At 29.8% G+C, this 21,010-nt stretch overlaps 1 protein-coding gene across 1 annotated transcript in view; it reads right to left on the bottom strand.

The window, feature by feature from the left end:
• Positions 1-18,245, bottom strand: part of mei-P26 (meiotic P26) — an 82,578-nt gene extending 64,333 nt beyond the window's left edge. Inside the window, exon 1 of the mRNA XM_067268358.1 lies at positions 18,076-18,245. The gene's annotated coding sequence lies outside the window, so the exon portion shown is untranslated. The remainder of the gene's footprint in view (positions 1-18,075) is intronic.
• Between the last annotated feature and the right edge of the window lie 2,765 nt (positions 18,246-21,010).

Genomic DNA, 21,010 nt, shown 5'->3' with positions numbered 1-21,010 from the left:
CAATAACTATAAAGTGCTTTGTGAAAGCAACAGAAGAGCTTTTTTATGACTTTAAAAATAAAGAAGTGATCATGAAAAGAATATAAGAATTGCCTCTATCTGCAAAAACAGTGCAAGACAGAATTTTCACAATGTCTTCAAATGTAACAGAGCAGCGAGTTGAAGTTATTAAGCTGGCTTCTGCAATATCAATTGCAACTGAGGAGTCATGTGATACAGCAAAAGTAACCCTCTTCATGCGATATATGTCGGCACAAGGTCCCAAAGAAGAACTTCTTGGACTGTTGCCGCTCAAGGGACAAACATGCAGAGAAGATATTGCAAATGCTATAGAAACATATCTGGAAAACACTGGAATTGACCTAAATAAAGTAATTTCCATTGCTACTGATGGAGCTAAAAGTATGACAGGCGTAAACAAAGGAGCAGTTTCAATTTTAAGAAGAAAAATTGACCACGAAATTCTCACGTTCCATTGCGTAATACATCAAGAAGTGCTTTGCACCCAAACATTTCCCGAATAAATGGTTGCAGTAATGAACTTCGTCATCAAACTAAGTAACAGCATCTTGGCCAAACCAATTGCCAATTTAAGGTACTCCTGGACGAAATGGATAGCGAGTACCTAGATTTACTTCTGCACAATAAAGTTCACTGGCTTTCCAGAAGTAATGTACTGAAATAACATCTAAACAACATGAGAAAAAAACATCAAACATCAAGAATTGGAAGAAGACACATGGCTACAAAAATTACATTTCATGGTCGACATTACTTCACATCTTAATGCTTTGAATATATTAATGCAAGGGAAAGGAAACATCACATACATTATTGGAAGAAGTAGAGTGCTTTGAAAATAATTACAAGTTCTCACTGAAGATATAGAGAGAGGTGAATTACTTCATTTCAAGAATTTAAGACATTATCGTGACGAAAAAAGCAGTTGTTTTGATGCGATTTATTTCAGCAGTGTATTAGGTAAAATGAAGAACAGTTTTGGTGAACATTTTCAACAATTCAGAGCAAATAAGGCTACACTAGCTTTCATCGTAAGTCCTCTCAAAATAAATGTCAATGAACTTAACACCTTTCGACACAGATGCTGGTAATAGCTTTAAAAAGCAAGGAACTGTGGAACAACAAATTCACGGATCTGACCAGCCACTTGGAAGAAATCGAAAGAGAGAAATCTGATTTAATTTCTCAGCACAAGTGGACAGCTATAAAACAACTGCCTAAAATAGAAACAATAATATTTGATACATGGAATAGTTTGCCTGACACATATGACGCATTAAAAAAAACCAGCTTTTGGTATTCTCACAATCTTTGGCTCCACATATATATGCGAACACACATTCTCAACTATGAACCAAATAAAAACTAAACTTAGAAGCAGAATAATGGATGAAAATTTACAATCATGTATTCAATTAAAAATAAGTAGCTAATTGCCAGATAAAGCTATCAAAAGCGATGCATGGACATTGTTCTAATTAAATTTTTAAATATAACATCTCAAACTTTTTCCCCCTAAAAATCCATATCCTATACATATGTATATTACATATATGTGGCTCTCTGGTACTTTTGTTATCCTGTTTCCATGACAATTTGGCTCTTCTCACCTGACAAACTGCCGACCCCTGCCCTAGTACAACAAACAGTCTCACACTTTGGGAGACGGTGGAATGCAGAGTATTTGACAACTCTCAAACAACATCGTAAATGGCATCATTCCTCACCAAATTTGGAACACTTGGTGACCTAGTGTTACTAAAAAATGAACAACTTCCTCCAAACCAATGGAAATTGGTCGTGTTATACAGACCCATCCTTGTAGTGATGGTTGCGTAAGAGTTGTTACAGTATTCACGTCTACTGAAAAGCTAATGAGACCAGTTACAAAATTGTGTCTATTACCCAGTAATACAGTAGAGAGTCGAAAATCGGAATCAATTGGGGACTGGGGTTGTTCCAATTACCCATTATATACAAAAAAAAATACATGAACCTGTCCGATGTTCAATTTTTCTCCATTGCGTGTCGCTTCACGTTGAATTTTCGTCGATTTTAAGCCTAACAAAAATTTTTATAATAATAATCGAGGCTATTGTATCATTAAAAATTATTTCTTTATTTTGTACAAACAAAATAAATATATTGAAGAATATAAAAACATGAAAATTATACTTTAGAAGTAAATCTAGTATCAAAAACGTTCGATTCAGCATGACACAGTCTGACTGAAAATCGTTCCGATTACCGGCGTTCCAATTAACAATTCTCTACTGTAATTAATTTTTTAAGATTCAAATGATTGTCGGGTTCACTACAGCTAAAGGTGTAATTGATACCTTGCAGATGTCAAGGCTGGGGGGTAATGTGTAAACTATTACAGTAGAGCATCGATTATCCAACCCCCGATTAACAAACTGCATTCTAGTTGGAAAATTCAGATGTCTGCTAGTGATGTGGCGCTACAATATTTGGTTATGTCTTGGCTACTTTAATATTATTTTTGTTAAATTTTTGCATGTTTTAGTTGGCAGCACTGGCTCGACCATGAAAGGAAGGCTAGTATTTAAACCAGGCCTAATACACTATACTAATAATGTATTTTTTCATACTTTTCGGTTATCTGACTTTTCAATTATCCGACCAACCCCAGTCCCCAATTAAGTTGAATAATCGATGCTCTACTGTATTTATTATTATTTGGAAAATTTTTGGTTTAATTTTATTGTGAGAGGACGCTTTTTTGGTGAGTCATCCTCTATTGTTGTCGCAATCTTGTTTTGTATACCGGATTCAAGAGGAATCCAAACCATATTGCCTGAATGATTTAATAGAGTTTAAATTATTAAAGTAATCAATAATTAACTAACAATTGTATTTAACATTAATATTAATTTTTCTTCACTGTTAAACACTATTAAATTGAGATACTTTCTTTTTGGTAAATATTGTCATCTTCTGAGTTTTCCTGCTGGCCTTAATTTGAAGTATCAGTAACATCTTGATTTTCTCATAAAATCCAATATTTTCATTTGCTTGTGTTTTCCTAAGAGATCTTTAAAAATTTAATCTTTTAATGTAGTAACCTTTAATTTAAACTACAAGTATAAAAACACAGCAACAATCTTTCAAGTCCATTTAGAGTATTATCACCAATGACAACAGAAAAGCCAGATTAGGACGCTGGGATGAGGAAAAAGAAAAATTGTACAATCAGTTCTAATTAAAAAACTGGGCAAAAGGCAAAACATTAAAAATTTCAATATTCTCATATTCATGGGCAAATATGAGACAATAGACATGCTTGCTTGAATCACAAAATATCAAATGATGGTGTTTAGACTTAAGTGATGTTTTATATGGGATGTCTCCAATTCTTGAATCATACTGTACAACAGATATCGCTAAATCTTGAACTATGTTAGAGCAAAACCATGTTGCAGGAATACTATGTTGTACTAGTGATACCTGTACTTAAATATTAAGGTAATAGGAATATTCGCATTCCATAGCTTTTCTCACTATAATGGTTCTTATATTGTTCATGAAAGTCACAAAAACATTGTGTTTTTAAATCTTGTTTTCATTAGTGCAAGTTCTAAGTCAAAAACTAACAGCTTAATAGAAAGTGTCCTCAGAGCAGTATTCACCAATTGTTGAAACCTGCCGATAGAGGGACAAGGACTGTTTTGTTTCAAAAAATGGCAGATAGAATTCATCAAAAAAGATAATGACAACTAATGAAGTGGCCAAACAAAAATGAGATAAGAATTGCAAATTTTTTTAGAATGTTCATGGCTTAGAATGCTGCTTTTGCTCAAAAGTGAGTAAACATGAGAAAACCTTTCCATTATGTATGTGTGTGTATATACAGTAATACCTCGGTTTTCATCAATTTTTCTGTGAAAAATTTGTCTCGGTCGTCAGTTGCCTCAGATTTTGTTGGCATGCCCACGTGACCTCACTGCTAATTTTGCAAAAACAAAGGGCAACTCATGCATTTTCCTGCTCAGTGTGGCATTTCTCATTGTGTGAGCATTACCCCATGTGTCTGGCCAAACAATTCCATTGCTTTGCTTTCCTTTTAGCACCATCATAGGACCAAAGAAAATTTCCAGATCCAGCAGCCCTTCAAATTCCATGTTAAATGTGCATTTATTCTTTATATTAGTCTTTTATATTCATTTTATATTAATTTCTTATTGTTTTTAGTATTAAACACTATATTTATTCTTTATAAAATATATTTTTGGTATATATTTTGTAATGTCTAGAACAAATTAATTGGATTTACATTGATTCATACGGAAATAATTGCCTCGGTTTTTGTCGGTTTCGGATTTCAACGATTGTTTTCAAACAGATTATTGACAAAAACTGAGGTATCACTGTATGATGTATATATATATATATATATATATACAATTACTAATATAATAGCCATTGTTTGTGTGTGTATAAATTCCTTCTAACTCTTGCAATTTTTTGTTTAATCCAGATAAAATTTTGATTATATTCATTTTATGTTCTGATGGAAAGTATAGGTTACTTATTTTGTGGAAATATTAGCTATAGAATAAATGTTTTATCAATTTCGGATTGGTGATTGCACTATTGTTGCAATGACATCATTGACCACGTGACATTCATTCTCAACGAGGAAATTTCCCCTAAGTTGCATTTTTACATATTTTGGCAAACGGCATATTTTAAACTTCATTACATTTAAACTAAAAACAAAAGCCGCATTGGGTTACTTCTTTAAAAAAATCTTTCCATAATGACCATGTGACATTCACCATTTTCATGTGCTAATTGGAAGTAACAACATTAATGAGCCCATTATTTAGAAAGTGTTATTTGCTTACCTAACTAATGTACCAGTACATACAATTCATCTTTGTTTTATCAAAGTGAAATTTTAGAAAAATTTGTAAAAAAAAAAGTGTCCAGGGTAAAGTGTAAGAGTAAAATTGGTCAACTCTATGTTGCTTTATCCCATTCAATCAACCAAAACAATATTAAGCTATCTATTACTAAATAAAGACAGCCTTTTAAAAGACAATAGAGTGTTTACTCAGAATGGAAAATATAAAAAAAAATTTTATAAAAAAAGATTTTAATATTTCTTTTAATATAAAGGTCATCATCTGTTTATGTGTGCATAAGTAAATTCCCTATTACTCCTACTATTTTTTCCACTCACAGTGAGATTTTGTTTTGTTGCTCATTATGTTCCAGACCCACCAGTGGTCAAGCAGTTTTGTTCCCTGAACACTAGTAGTTCAATTGTGGGTCATGCCTCACCAGGATGAGCTGTCCACGTGAAGTTTTCCAGGTTTTTTCCAAATCATTAATGCCTAAATAGGGGCCAGTTACCCTTAAAAGACCTCTCAGAAGACATCCCCACTAGACAGATCATCCAAGTGTTGCATTGTCGTACATAACAAAACAAAACTATATGTTACAACAGGTAGTATAAACTACTTAATTTGTAGAAATATTAGCAAATTTAATTGAAATATCTACTCTTCTCAATTGTTCAATTTCTACTTTCTCATAAAAAGTATTTCATCATGCTTGATGGAGGAATTTCTAGTTATATTATAACAGTTAATAAAGTCAAATATCAGTTAAAGCATCAAATAATGAAAATAGGAATAAGAAAATTAAATAATCGCTAAAACTTTTAATATTCTAATATTTACTCTTTTTAATGTAATTTAAAAACAAAATAATTTTAGTAAATAAAATAAAATAGTTAAACTTGTATACCACATCAAAAACAACTCATATGAATTATGAAATATGAATTACTGGCTTCTTAACAATTTATATGTCTTTTTAATTATTATTAAAATAAATCTGTCAAGTAATTAAAAAAACAGGTGAATTATTTTACTAGCTTAATTTAGCAGCCCTTCATCTATATTACAAAAACAATATGTAAAAATTTTAAATATAAACTGGAATTAAGGTAAACACAAAGATTAATTTAAGAAAAACAGAACAATATCAAAATAAATTTCTGAAAATCATGACTAGAGTCATTATGAAACTAATATAGTTAAGAACTAATATATGTTAATATTTCATTTATAACGACTATATAGTGTATTAAAAACATGGTACTGCACATCCTTTATTTGACAATTTATTACATTTGCCAAAATATATTTCTAGCACAGCTCTTCAGTTAACACTGTAATAAATAAAATCCTAACATATATACATATAATGACATTATTCCAAAAGTAAATGTGGCCAGAAAAACTTTTGTTCTGATAAAAACAATTTTTGTTTTTTTTTGCATTTTCATTGCCATCTTTATTTTATTATTTAATAAACTAGAGATGGGCAAATACACAAATTCCCAAATACCAGAAAATATTCAAGATCTCAAATATATCAATAAAGAAGAAATCTGAATACCACAAATTCCTTCAATATCACATCACATACAGATAGCACCTCTGGTTTAATTTGTGATAAAAGAAGCAGACTGGATCCTAAGCATGTTAAATGCTACTTTTTAAAATAAAAACATGTAGTAGTTGAGAATAAGAACAATTATTGATTAATCTATTCTAGATGAGACTAAGAATACTACTGTAAAACTCAAAGTCAGAATAAAATGCTTAAAGTTTCATTTCATATAATTTAGTAAATTGCTTTTCATTTTATAAATTTATTTAATTTATTGAAATAAATACATAAGTTAAATAACAAATATTTTAAAAAATTATTAATTAAATAAATTACATAAGATAATTGAGTTCACACTAAGCATTCAGGGTATAAAATATTAGATTTGTTTAAGATTCAAATTCCATGTTGTTATAATAAATATTTAAGACACTTCTGAGGAACACACACACACAATTACTGAATGCAATTTTTCATTTTTATCAAGAAAATGAAAAATAATTACAAAAAATATAACATAATATAAAAAAAATATAATATAATATAATATGTTTTTGTGAATAAATACTTTATTCACAAAAACAAATTTAGTATTGTCATGCCGGCTCCGGGGGAGACTAACGCTATCGTGTGAAGTGTGGCTGAACGAAAGAGAACGGTCTGGAATATTCAAAAAATAACGTTCCAGATGTTTCTTTTAGCGAATGGTTGAAGGCTCTGAGTTGTACTGAAATGTCCTAGAGTACCAATCCATAGATGTGTATACTTCTAACTTTTTTGACATTTCAAGAAGTTACGATAGAGTGGGGGAGTGGTAGTAGAAAGAAAAACCGGTTGTGTTGCTGAGGAAGTGCAGTTCTACCTTCGGTATAGACGAGTAACAAATTGTTGTTAGAGCGACAGAGAAGTGAACAGTGCAAGTGCGAAGTAATTGTAATTGTAGTGTAATAGTAGTCTCTATTAGACTGTGAACTTGTTAGTGTATCTAAATAAAAGTATCAGTTTCGGCAAACTGTATTTTGAATTTATATCCCGAGACCCACAGCTCGTAACAATATTTTAATTTTGTCATTTTTCCTATTCCTAAAAAAATGTCAATCACTTTTGAGAAATAATATTTAATTTTATTACATCTTTAGTGATTTGGTACAATTAACTAATCTGGCAACTTTGGGTAATAATTTAGATTGTTATTCCAAACTTTTGATATTTATAGATGTGTTGTAATACAACTAATTAAAAACAATCATCAAATATTAAACTATTGTAATTAAGCTAGAGCACAAATCATCATAAATTTTACAGAGAGGCTATTTTTGCCAAAACAAAATAAAATGGATTCATAACCCTTTTAAAATTTCTCCCAGTTTAGAAATTATAATAGAGGAAATGAATTATCTGAAGAAACATTGTATTCTTATTTAAAAATAACCTGTGAAAAATTAGATTTTCACTTGTTATTTTTAAAATGTCTCAACAAAGATTTTTTCTTTTGTTTTTTGCTTTTAGAGATCTAAGCAATAATAGTTTTTCAAAGAGAAAACTGTAAAAACAAAACAAAATTTTGGACTTAATCCAGATAATATTAGATTAAAATTTCCAAATTTTATGCAAAATCTAAACCAAATATCTGTTATTCATAATAATCCTTCATACTAACACTAGATTAAGAATGTATATTTTTTTCACAATGCAGCTTGATCCTCACACCAAATATTAGATGAGAGGAGAGAAAACTCACTGAGTGCGGTATTAAGTTTTTTAATTACAATAAAACTATTAATGCCATACTCAGTGAATTTTCCCTCCTTTTATTTGTATAGTTTTTTATTTAATAAATGCATTTGATAAAACGTTGATTGTTGATTTTAACAAAATTAGCTAGTAAGCATATGAAATAAAATAAAAAATGTTAACTGTATAAACTCAACAGAAAATAAAAACATTGAGAGATCAAATAAAATGTATTTCTACAAACAAGTCACACATACTAGAGTAAAATAAATTTATTGTCTCAGCATTCACATAAGACTAATGCTATTTCTCCTGTCAAGCATAAACAAAGGACAACAGATTTATGATCTCATTATTTCAAGTGTTAATTAATACTAGAAGTAACATTTTTTATATTATATTATTTGTATATATTATTTTTGTTGTTTCTTAATTATTTTTATCAAAAAAAATGTTTACAGATCTTATTAATATATTTTTATATTATTCAACATATAATAATAATAATTACAAGAACTTCACATAATCTTTTCTGCAGATGTATGTGTATAATTTAAAAATAATAATAATAAAAAGTTAAATAGTTACTAGTTTATGGGAATTTGCTTCCTAAGACAATGAGCTAAACTCAAAATATATAAATTTTAAACTTTTAATATGAAGTTTCAATTCTTTTATTCATAGGCCTATGATTTTAAATAATATTCTATATGTATATTTTTCATCTGGTTAATAAGACACCACTTAAACTAGTTCATGGCATCAAAAATTTATTATTTGATAAAACACGTTTTCAGACAATTTAGTTCTCATTGTCAGATTAGACCTTAAAAAAATGACATTGCCTATTCAAACAAAATATGTAACTACCATCATTCAATGGTAGTTGCATTGATATCTTATTTAAAATATAAAATAGTAGTCAACGAAGAATATTTCATTTCCTTTCAATAAATAATAATTTATTGTAAAATGATAATTTATACCTTTACCAATACTTTACACAGGGTATTTCACATAGTGTTACAAGTGAAGAACTTGGAAAATATGCTTCTAATAAAAAGGTTGATAAAAATAAAAATTTAATATTTCCAAGGGGTCTTTTTTTTAATGTCATAAAAATAAAGCCTAATCCATTCCCTTCTAGACAGAGTAAAAGACAACTTTAAATTTCAAATGGAACCCCAAATATTTTTATATTTTTGGATATTCTACTGAAAAATAATAAATGTTTATTCAGAAATTATTTCAAAAGTTAGTTACAATGGCCTGATTTATATGCACATGTAAGTATTTTTTTATGATAAACACTATGTTGAAACATTGATATAAACATGATTTATGTCAAAATAAATCAAATTAAGGTTGTGCAATAATGTATATAAAATACTAGCAGCCCAGGACGCTCCCTAGTGAGTATTCTAGCAGCATTACAAATTCCTTTGAGGCATGTTTGATACACTTAATATATTAGTTTTATGTGCTTAATTTTTAAAAGTTTGATGCATTTAATATATATATAAATGTATACAATTCTTCATCTTAAAAACTAAACTTAAAAAATCAATACACAAACAGCAAACAGTATTTCTGTTAGAAAGTGAAGATATTCTTTATTCAAAATAGTTCACATAAATGGAATTAATATATAATTTTCAAAACTATTCAAAACTATCCATTTTTTTCGTTATTCGCCCCTAGTGCATGTTACAGGCATTCCGTGACAATAATAAATTCCTATTACAAATATACTGAATTATTTATACTGTTATTGGCCAAATGAATAATAATAATTTATATTGTTAATTTAAATGTTTGAAATATGACACACGATAGGGGTGCCTCCAGTGCCCATTTTTGGCATAACGTTACACAGACGAATGGACGACAGACAGACTCTTGTTCAATGGGTTATATATATTGATGCATCTGAAATTTTTACTACACATTTTGAAGATTTAATTATTTTCAGGACTAAATAATGCTTTACGAACTTTATAGTTTGTTTGCATAATTACAAGTGCTATTTCTTCAAATGATCTACAATCCATTCTACTATCTATGGAGTGAATCTTTTTTTGTGCTTGTACAGTTTATGTAATAAGATTACTCTGCTATGCATTTACAGATGAGCATGCAAAATTCAAATGTTTTAAATTTGAACTGTCTAACTCTCATTCTTTTAAAGTTCTACAAACAAACACATCTTGGATTGCCAAGGAAATCTCTCATTTTTCAAATTTTCAAAATCCTTTGAATTAATTTAATTAAAATTATTATAAATATTATACTTATTAATTTAACAATGTTAAATTTAAATCTTTCAAAAAAATTATGTAAATATAATGTTTAGATAAATACAAAGAAAATAATTTCTTGAATAAAGTAGTCAAACTTCTGTGTATAGAGTATACACAAAAAATATTCTTGTTATATCAAGTTCAGTTCAACCAACAACATGGAAAAATCAGCAAAAACTAATGTTGAATTTTCCTTCCTGCTAGATAAGTACAGTAGACATTTGGATAATAGACATTTAAAACAGATGGAAAAATTCTTTATTGTAATGTAATGCCGCAAAAAAGAAAAAAAATTGTTTTCTGCTAAAGAAAACTGGTTTCAAGTGTTGAAATATCCTTATATCAGTATAGTGTAAAGCATCAAAACAGTACAAAATAGCATTTGATCACAGGTTAAGTTCTACTTGCACTGAACACTAACTTTATTAGAATTCTTGATTATCAATTGGAAACAAAACATCATCAACTTCAACACTAAATCTATAACTAGTTAATAATTTACCAGTGTTTGCTGATTTCTCATTATTTCTACAAGAGTATAAATAAAAATTTACAACTGCTTTAGACCTATGACATAACTATAGGACAAGGGAAAATGGAACATGGATTTTCTTAAAATCTGTATTTGACCTGATTTGAAATTAGATTTGCTAAAAGAAAATAGAACAAGAATTGCACTTAGAATTGCACAAAAGAAAATAAAAGTAATTTATTGAGTAGTATTAGCAGTGTCAGTAGCCACATTATCAAAGAAATTCAAGACTGCTGCTCAAATGTGGAAGTAACTATCCAAACTGTATGAAAACAATAATCCAAATAGATATATATATCACTAAATCAGGAAACGTTTGGTACAATTTTAAAAAATTGAAGAGATGCAAGTGATTACCTCCTGAATGTCATCCTAAAGAACAAAAACATACACCATGTAGTCACAAACTTCCATCATTGATAGCTTCATCTTAAGTTATACTAATCAATTAAAATTTGGATGATCAAGAATACTGCTATAGACAAATGTTTGTGCAAATTTTAAGAACATGACAAATAAAAGCTACAGGACTCAATGGTCACGTGACTTGCTCACTTCCTGTTGCTAACAAAGAGGATTAGAAACATTTCATCGCAAATTGTGGCAACAGCATAGAGTTTCTTTAGCCAATAGCTAAAGAATGAACAAAGACTAAAGAAACTATATATTCTCCTCGTCTAAATGGTTGTTGAGCTATAGTTTTAACTATCATCAGCATATTACACTTCCTTTTAGATAACAATATCATGTAGGCACCTCTAAAAAACAACTTGCCATGGTGTCTACAAACAGTGCACAAATGCTATATTCAACAGCTCAGTGAAGATTCTTGAGAATATGTCTTCCTTCCTCTGACAGAGTGACCATCCATTCCTGATTTCTAGGGACAGTCCCCATTTTTGACCCTCTATCCCCAGCAAAAAAGCATCCCAGGTTTTGTCCCAGGAAAGAAGACTTGTCCTCATTTTCTCATTTCCTTGTGATTACCATTGTCAATGTTTCTGCCAGAGAATGTGTCCATTGTGTTCACAGTTGCCATGTAATTTTTTTTATGAAGTAACCAATTTTTTGAGGAAATGCCAAAAAAAAGCTAAATTTTAAAATGCAGACAAAAATATAGCTAAAAAAGGACCAGAAGTAAATAACTATAAACCTTATTGCAGGAGAGATATTTGATTAAAGCAAACAAGTTCAATCAAAATTAAAATGTTTAGATCTCACAATCAGTCATATGTATGTACAGTACCCATTTAACAGTATAGTACTTACATACATAGGCTGCTACTGTATACCCTAAAAAGTGACAATTGACATGTCCTCAGATTTGCCATAAATATCTGGTCACCCTATCTATGACCTCCAAGTGTCTCATCTGCAGTCATAATCTCTCTGGCCAACATAGTCTGTCCTTTTATATTCCTCACTTTTTGTGTATTATGTACAGTACCTCAGATTTCTTCTAGAAACTTCTAGATGTGAGCCTTCTTTGTTTAGCTATCTTTGGTTCCCAACCTTTTCTAGGATGCAGAACACTTTTGTGAGCAATTTTCTTTAGCGGAACACTTACTTAAGTTAATATGAAATACATAAGCTTGTCATCAATTATTTTATTAGAATTGAGCAGTTATAATTCAAAATCTCTACTCATATTATTAACGCCAATTCTAAGACAGGAAAAAATATACCTAAATAACTTTAATGGGAAACTTGTGCCTGATGTTTTTTACATATTTCATTCAGTTTTTATCATTGCCTTTATCTTATTCGAAACAGTAGTACACTCCATAAGTACGAGTCGTACATATATATTTAAGTTTATGAAAATTTTATGATTTTAATTTTTTGATATTCAGTGGCTCAAATACAATTGTACACTTTCCGATTTGCATCTAAATCTGCGGAACACTTGGGAGATGCTTACGGAACACCGGTTGGGAACCAACCACTGGTTTACAGGGAAGTGACCCTTTTGTTAGGCACCCTTTGTTTATGAAGTGTGTGGACATAGGTGTGTCCATCTACCATCTGGATTCCATCTAGGAATTCCCATGGCCTAGGCAATGTTAGAACTTTCTTTGTGGGGGAGAAAAAGACCTGGGCCGTGTTCAGTAATGCAGAATATCTAAGTTAGAATTCTGAATGGCTTAGTGGGCAGAGCTATGAATGTTCTAATCATCATCGAATGATTATTTGGGTGTACTATAGATTACTCCCTATGAATTTTAGGACTTTGATTACATATTTGAACTCAGGGAACAGAGACGAGTTCAACGGTACCCTATTTTTGGACCGGAGACGAAAAATAAAAAAGTTATCACACTTTTTAAGTTACCATACTTTTTTAATGCTCTCATGCAGACAGCACCGTAGTTGCAAGTATTGCCATCTTGCGGTAAACTCTGCAAACCGTGACGTCGGACTACGGTCATCTCCCGGAGCATTCAACACGCGATACGAGAGCGGAGAGAGCGACGCGACTTCCGATCATCGCGCGATTGCCATTTCGGTTAATGTTACTTATGGCAGCAAACATGGCGGCCTGACTGACCTCTCGTATAGGAACCACCACACGCCGCCATGTGCTAAACTAGTGATCGATTCACGGTAGTTCTTGAACAAACTAAAAAACGGGAGGGGGGAACGTCTACTAAAGGCAATTTTAACGGCAAGCACGCGACTCCCGATCGCGATAACGAGGCCAACTTAGCGGAGAGAGCGACGCGACTCCCTATCATCGCGCGATCGCTGGAAAAAAGTATGATAACTTTTTTATTTTTCGTCTCCGGTCCAAAAATAGGATACCATTGAACTCGTCTTGGTCCCATGAGTTCAAATATATAATCAAAGTCCTGAAATTCCATAAGGAGTAATCTATAGTATACCCGATTATTCTTAGTTAGACAACTGGGTAAAATGGTGGACGAAGTTAAAATTACATTTGCAACAATTGTTGCAAACGAACTTGTTGAAAAGGATGAAGTAACCAATACAATTATTCAAATGAAAGCTGCATCAGATCAGGATAAAATTAACGAAGCAATTATTAATTGTAATCAATGAAATGGACCGTTGTCCTCCGTTAAAATGTATTCGAAATCTGTTATACGAACATATGATAATTTTACCTTTTGAAGTCATTTTAGAATGAGTTAATGATTTGAATGAGAGAATAACATTGTAATTGTTATAATAAAATATGTTTAGTCCAACATGAGTAGCCATCTTGCAAATCGTACGACGAGACAAAAACAATGATGTCACTAGTAGAAGTTAGCATAGATAAAAGAAACTGACTGAACTAGCTAGAATTCTATCAGTGGGAGAAATCAAGCAGAAGCTTGAAGCAAGTTCAACATTGCAGCTTAACTAGACTTAGCAAGAATTCTGCATTACTGAACACAGCCCTGGTTCAGATAACTGGTGGTTCTAATTATCAGAATTCAGAAAATTAAAATTCTATTGTACAATACAAGTTATCAATACTTACTTGTCAGGTACTGTTATCAGTCTTTTAATGTTACCAGAATTAGCAAATCTGAGACCATATAAATTAAAATACACTTATAAAACTTTGTTTAATGTAATCACAGTTTTGGTTGGAGTTATCATTACCTTCAGAGACATTTCTATGCTCTTTTTTTGATTCTATTAGTTTCAATCTATGGCTGAGTGCACAGCAACCACCAGTTATGATTATCAGTCTTAGCCAGTACTTTAAATATCAAACAATTAATAATAGCTGAAATAAATTATTTGCTCACAGTATAGTAATTTAAATTGTTGGAATTTGTTACTTCATTTATATATGGATGAATTACTATTAATTAATAATAATCATAATTAATCAAATTACACATTTTTTGATTGTATTAATATGTCCTTTAATATTATTGTCAATAAAACAAGAATTTCTATTAACTATAATCTTATTTACTTACTATGCTGCTTAATTAATGTCAGTTGTTTATTGTTGTTGTTATCCTATAGCACATAGTAAACAGATTCTACTATATTAAAATCTAACATGATTTAATTCCTACAATTTGTAAGACAATAAATTCATCCTTTTAAACTGAATTTTACATCTGACAATGAAACTAATGCTTCATTTTTAAATATAAGATATATAAGTTTAAGCATTTGAGTGTAAAAAGAACAAATTTTTCAAATATTACTTCCATGGAGCATTTTTAAAATATTTTTACCTTAACAATATAATTATATTTTGATTAGGTAGCATCTATGAAAAATTAGTAAATACACATTAGTATAGGAATATAATGTACTGTACAGTACAATAGAATCTGTTGTATTTTAGGTAATTTTTTATTATTTAATTTGCTTTCACAGTTATTACTTAATGTCCATCTCTTGTTGGAAAATATAAAGATTTGTCTGACATAAATATTTATACATAGTAAACTAAGCCCAAAATAATAAATTAATCAAATCACAATGCCAGATTCCTCAAGTAATAACTTGTCTAATTAAATATATAAAGTAATTTGGACTAAAGATAAATAATCACATTACCTACCTTTAATCCAACTTACTTGTATTAGATTTAATACCAGATGGTGACTTAATCACCTACCTTAGGTCCAAATTATTTTATAAATTTAACTAGTTACATTATTTCCCAATGAATCTGGCATTATCATTTGAGTGGTTTATAGTTTCAGGCTTAATTCACTATATACCATTTACTGTAGTTATCATATGATTATAATGTATTTATAAAGAGTAACTATAAAGAAAAAGAAGAGGAAAAAATATTAGGAGAATGGAATCAAAATCACAAAATGTGGAAGTACAAAACAGTGATTATTAGTACCAAAATACTATTTTTATGATAGTATATACTGTACACTTATTTTAAATCATATTTCAATATTAGGCCTAAAATTTTTATTCAAAACAGATCCTTATTGACTTTTATTTTAAAGACACACTCTCATTTTCAATACACTCATTTAATGATAAAAGCTTAAAAAATCCCAGAGGCACCAAATGTGACCTTTCTTTGTTAGTGTTTCAATTAAAATGCATTTGTATAACATAATTTACAATATTAAATTAGTAGGAAAACAGTTCTCCAAATAATTTTAAATTTATTTGCATATATTTCCTAAAAAAATAAAAAAAAATACAAAAAGTTAATATTAAAATTTTTTGTTAATTATATAAAAAAAATTTTATATGTAAAACCATTTGCATTTCTTAATAAAAAGTGGCTTATGTTCTAATTCTAATTTGCAGCAATCATACCATAATATCCTAACAATATAAATGTATTTCCATAATTAAAAAATATAAATTTTGGGTGCAAATACAAAAAAATTATCAATTTAGAGATATTTTAATATTTAAAATACAAATTACATTATCTTCAATGTTTTCAGTAAATGATTAGTACCTGGATCTTAGACAGAATAATATAACTGTGTTGACATTTTGTCAAGTGTCAACACACAGTTATTAAGTACCAAGTACCAACATGAGTTATTAAGTACAGATATAAAAAGAATATTGATAAAATGAAATATATTATTACTATTATAATGCTTTGTCTAACTAACAGACTCAAATAGACAGTTAATGTAGCAATCATATGATTTTATGGTTTCAAGGTTAATTACCAAATAAAGTTAGATGGACTGATAAATTTGCTTTCAGAAAATTTCAACATATTTTTTTCACTTATTTTCATTTAATATTAATGTTATACAAAGCCCTAATTCTAGCAGCTGTAACAGTTATACCAATAAAATATTGTGTACATAAAAAGTCAAAAACTACTCGAAATAAAATTCAAATTTAAACAAATATATTTAACATATTAATTCAGTAAAAAATAACATCAATAAGCAGTAAATAATTAAGAAAACAACAATTTATGCAATAACATCTTAAACAATACTTACAGCATTTTCTTAAAATCATTTCTAGAATATAATTTTGAACAAATCAAATAAATTATTTTCCAACATCAAACAAAAATACAAAATTAAAAGATCGAAACCAAGTTTACGACTTTACCGTCATTTAATTAATCAGTAAATCTAACAACAATCTAACTATAAAACCGTGTTACGGTTTATACGGTATCTACCGTAAAGTAATTGTGTAAGTTAAATCATTTGAAAAACCGTTCTAATATTTTTGTGAATCCCTATCTAACATACATATTACTCCCTGCAACAGGGAAATATTCCTTTTTTTTTTTCTAATAAAGACTGATTGATTGATTATAAAACCGTTATCACGTGTTTTAATAAAGAAAAGTGACTTCAATTTACTGAAATGCATTCAAATCATTAAACTTTAAAAACAAAAAATTAAACAATTTACTGAAATTGAACTAAAATTTATGAAAATGGCAGGATTTACTTATTTGGATCAGTAAACAATTCAAGGTCAAACAAAGAAAAAAAAACATCATCTTTACCATAAAATTAAACTTATTATTGCAAATAATCCACACAACCTTATCATTCCGTATACAATTATTACCTTTTTTTTTTTTTCTGAAATCAATTAACATATCTAATCTAAAATAGAAAATGCAGCTATAATTATATAAACAATAAAGTATTTTTAAAATGTAAGAATAATAATGAAAATCTTCTATTATAATACACTATTTATTATAAAATATGTTAATAAAGTTTGCATTGATTTTCTTACATGTAACCTTGAATGATTTTTACTATAAACAGAAGTATATGAAGATGTATTATAATAAGGCCTTATAAATTCCCAATTTACATTACTTTATTTTCCCCCAATTTTGACTTTACCTTATCGAGGGCAAATATATAAACATTAACCCACAAATACGTTTTTCGTCCTTATTAAGGAACTTCACGAAATTAATACGTTTTTTTATTTTATTTTTTTCCTTTCAACAGCGCATTTAATACGATAACGGATGGAAAATAATCAAAATCGCGATTAAATATTCGGAAAAACTTTCATATTTCAGGTAATTGACTAAATTACACCTTAGGCCTAACTAATTTATAACTTATAAGAGAGTAAAAAGAAGAAATTTATATTTACCTGAATGTAAATCACAGTCAAAAGTATATAAAAAAAGAAAAAAAATGAAAGTTATAATATTATCTTTTGATGGAAAAAAACAAGATTCGTTTGTCCTGTATTTATATATCTTTTAAGAAAAAATATCTCTACTCGTCCATCTCGACATCCGCCATCATAACAAATGAGTAAAAGCGCATGCGCCAAAATTGGATCCGTTCTCTTCCGTACTTGATAATGCCCTTCTTCCGGTTAAAGTAGAATGCATACTTTGTCGGAACGAGGTGAAAAGTTTAGTCCGTAGAATGCTTTTCTGGGAATTTTTTTTTATTTTTATTTTTCTATTTAATGTAATGTCGGAAATAAAATCGATTAATTCGAATGGACGACACTTAAAATATTTAAAATTAATTTCGACTTCGATCTACGCGTATCGTATGTGTTTATTGTATGTATATACATACAACGTACGGTACATTACGCGCACATATGTAATACAAGGTAGTTTATAGAAAAAATATATTTAAATACAAGTATATTTTTGTGATATATCATTTGAAGAATTGTGAAAAAATATATACCGTATATATTATTATGTACACGAATATGTAGAATAGGAAACGGAGTTAATCCGAACACTTGTTTAGTCCCGGGTCAAAAAAGGTTAAGAACAATAGTCGCACAAATTGTGAAATGACCCTTGGAAAATCGAGATTCCCGCCCATTCAAAGAAAGGGTCTTAGCACAGATTAGGGACCGGATAGGGACCAGCGCCCTCACCAGTGACAGGCAGAAACAAGCTATTGTACTGTACTAACGCGTTAATGGCTTCAAAATTACCATTTTAATCATTTTTTAAACATTAAATTAACTTTCAAATTAATTATTGTTAATAATTAAACCGCTGCATTTTAATACATCTGATAATTGGTAAAGTTTATTATAATTTTAAAAGGGGCACTTCTAAAATCGAGATCGCAGATTTTACTACTCAGCACGTGAATTATATCCTATTATAAAACCATTCAATTTGATTAATATCAGATTTTATATGTTTAAATACAGAAAACGATCTAAAATGTATCATCATAAGTTTTATTTAGTAATTTACATTTAATTAAAAAGGATTAATTATTTTTGTTTTATCTGTTATGGACCGTTGAACCGTTCTAGTGTTAATCTATTCTTAGGACGTTATTTCTCTTGGGATCGGACTAGATAGTCTGATAGACGGAAGACGACTGGAAGTTCGAGTCGGAAGTCAACGAAGAATTTACGAATGCAGTGGAATCCGTTGATTATCATTACTTTAGGACTTGCTACTTTTGATAACAATAACAAAGCTGATAATATTAAATAGAATAAAAAATGTTCGTTATCGAACTCAATTTATTACAAACAATTACAGTATGAATGTGTACAATTTATATTTATCATAAACTGTATACTTAATATAACATTACACATTTTTACATGGTATAGTACATTTCTTCAAACAGCTGTTTTTAACTAAACACATCACAAAATTAAACTAGAGAAATCGTAACAGTAATGTTCATCCCTAAAGGTACGTTTCGAGTAAATATTTACAGTACACGTATTTTCTAAGAATTCTTGTCATGCGCTTGTAGTAGGTGAAAGATAAAAGTTATTCTTCTGTTAAAAATAAGTTTCGAAGAAAATGTCCATTATCGTTTGTCCCCGAGCGTAATTATCACAACAATAGCCGATTATCTCTTATTATAATAACCGTATTCCATTGTATGTGTGTAGGCCTACATATATACACAAACTAATACCAATATATACGCCAAAGACATTGTATGTATTTTATTACGAACAACTGAAACGAACCAGAAAGACATTCTCAAATTCGTTCAATTGAAAAAGAACCAAGATTTATATTTTTATATATGTATATGTATAGCAACTGCCATGAGAACACTAACAAATCAATTATTAACAAAGTAAAACATTGCACAAATGTGAGGCGCGTGACGTCAGAATGTCCGAATCGCTCCGAAGCGTGAGTGGGTGCATTTGGGAGTGGCAAACTCCACAGTTACAAATAGTTACCTGGTTTATTATAACCCAAAGAATAAGCTTACAGTTACAACAGTCAACAGTAGGTGAAGTCGGGTCTTCTAATTTGTTTCGTCCCTCGAAGGGTGAATCCCACTGGAACTATTCTTTCGGATCCCTTTCGGAAAGTCGCTGGCCCCGCGTTGGAAGGAGAAAGTCCGTCACGAGGTCGAAGTGCAATCCAGTTCGATACCGAGATGCAGAGGCGATTTCTTTTTCAGCGTATGTTGCCACACAATAGGAAGACTGGAAGAAGGTCTCTGCGTCCTTGAAAATGCCCGTTTTATAAGTTTTTTCGGATCCCAGACCGAACATTCCGATAGGTCGTTTCCGACTCACCTCCGCTTTCCAATTGGTCTTCACTCGTTACGAAATGTAACAAGATCAGAACCCAGATCGTGAGATGAATCAACACAATTCGATCCCTATCGAAGTTGTTCGATCTTAGGGCTCACGTCTTAATTTGAGAAGTACGTCTTTTTCAGAATTTTCTACAAACGTGTCTTTTTATGGACATGTTATGAAATTTTCTATTTTCCTCTTTCTTTTTACTTTTTCTTTCTTTCTCGGTTTTTACAATATATAGGCCTAATTTTTTTTTCTTTTACACAATAAAACAAAATTTAATTTTTCTGTATGTGTGATCCCGGCTACTTCGGGAGCCTTACAGAAAGACATATAACAGGAAGCACTCATCATACAATATCAAGATTCATGACACATCAAAATGGAACACATGATAAATCTGGTGTAGATTTATGATGTGGCCCGTAAAATACTTGACCTTTTTTAAATTGTGATGTTAAAGAGTATAAAGCTATTGCCATACTCTTGACAGTGTTTATGGCAATAGCTTTACATTATATCATATACA

Source organism: Centruroides vittatus, unplaced genomic scaffold (assembly GCF_030686945.1).
Source record: "Centruroides vittatus isolate TY-2023 unplaced genomic scaffold, ASM3068694v2 contig_3254, whole genome shotgun sequence".
Taxonomy (NCBI): Eukaryota; Metazoa; Arthropoda; class Arachnida; order Scorpiones; family Buthidae; genus Centruroides; species Centruroides vittatus.
This window is presented reverse-complemented; position numbering and strand designations above follow the sequence as displayed.